Source organism: Trematomus bernacchii, unplaced genomic scaffold (genome assembly GCF_902827165.1).
Source record: "Trematomus bernacchii unplaced genomic scaffold, fTreBer1.1, whole genome shotgun sequence".
Classification (NCBI taxonomy): Eukaryota; Metazoa; Chordata; class Actinopteri; order Perciformes; family Nototheniidae; genus Trematomus; species Trematomus bernacchii.
In genome coordinates, this window is record NW_022988098.1 from 9,240,523 (window position 1) to 9,242,082 (window position 1,560).

Below are 1,560 nucleotides of genomic sequence, written 5' to 3' on the forward strand. Positions count from 1 at the left end.
GTAATACACGTTTCAAAATGATGCCGAAGTAACAACATACTGATACCGGTTAGTAAAAACCATGAATTTATGCTTTGACAAGTCTGCAGACAGACGGCAGGCGAAAAACCTTTTAAAATGCGTGTTTTCTGAATGGAGATCGGATCGATCAGGATAAACTAACCTGTAGCTGCTCCGTCCAAACTCACAACGGCCTATACAGACAGAAATAAAGCAGCGACTGTATTCACCATGACACAGGCAGTCTGTGGTTTGTACATGTTTAACTTTTGTCTAGTTTCTGAACAGATATGAGGAGCTGTGAGCTCTGTGTGCTAACAGCTAACGGCTGATGTGTTGGGACATGTTGCGCTGTCGGGTGCTGACCAATCACGAAGTGTCATTTCTTGACTGGCAGCAAAAACAACCAATCACAGCAGTGCTTCTCTGGCTGGCTCTGTCCAATCACAAACAAGAAGTGTTCTCCCTAAAGGAATACCCTTTCCGTATAAGTTGAAATGCTGTGGTGTTTTGTGAAATGCTGTGGTGTTTTGTGAAATGCTGTGGTGTTTCCTGAAATGTTGTTTTGACTTGCACTTCAGGGCCACCGTAGACATCACCATATTTCACACGGTGAACATGCTAGCACACAGCTGCTTATCTACACTCGGAAATACGGCGCGACATTAGCATTCATTTAGAGTCATGTATCTCTCAGTGCACTTTTTTTTACCAGGGACTTTCATCAGCGTAATCCAATTGCCAAGTTGACTCCACACAGCCTTTTTTTCTGCCTCACTCCAGGGCCTTCTTTGGTTTCCCTTCTGTACAGCAGAACCTTAATGAACAGTAAACAAAAAGACGATCACTCAATGAAAGTCACAAAGTAAACTGCTAGCAGTCATCAACAGGGCTGACTCGTGGGTTAAAAACATGCAGTTAGTGAGTAAAAGTAAGTAAGTAAATGAGTAGGTTCAAGGAAGTTAGAAAGTATATGCAATGTAAGATTGTACAATGTGATGTTATGCAAGAATGTTAGAAAGCAAATAAGTATAAAGTAGTAAAGCCTATATTTTAGTAATTAGTAAAGGTGTAGTAACACTAAAAAGTGGTACTTATTTAAATGCAACAGCAAATACCCTAATATGATATATATTATAGACCTTATTGTATTGTGTGAAAGCCTCCAAATGTTTGTAGGATAAATCGCGAACAATTGTGGATGCCTTCCAGCTGGACACCTGATCTCCAGGGCGGGGTAGTGATGTATGAAAACGGCCCAGTCACAGGGCTTTCACCTGGGGCTGACTGGAGATGATTTTCCTCGGTCCAGAGCATGGAGTGAGCCCTACTTGCCCGCTCCAAGTGCAATCTTTTTTGGGGAGAGTATGGATGTCTCCCTGCAGGAAAGGAGTGGTGAGTGATGTAACTAATGTATTTAGCCCAGTAACAGGGCTTTCATCAGGGGCTGCCTTAAGAGACAGGTGTACCGCCCCATTCAAACTCCCCACTGCCACACTGTCCCCGGAGCGGGTCTCTCCAGTCAGCCCCAGGTGACTGGGCCGTATTCATACATCACTA

General features: G+C 43.5%; 1 long non-coding RNA gene across 1 annotated transcript in view; it reads right to left on the reverse strand.

Moving 5' to 3' along the window:
* Nucleotides 1-539: 539 nt before the first annotated feature.
* LOC117475546 overlaps nt 540-1,560 on the reverse strand; it is an 8,470-nt gene continuing 7,449 nt past the window's right edge. The window contains exon 4 of the long non-coding RNA XR_004555183.1: nt 540-817. This is a non-coding gene — a long non-coding RNA (uncharacterized LOC117475546). The remainder of the gene's footprint in view (nt 818-1,560) is intronic.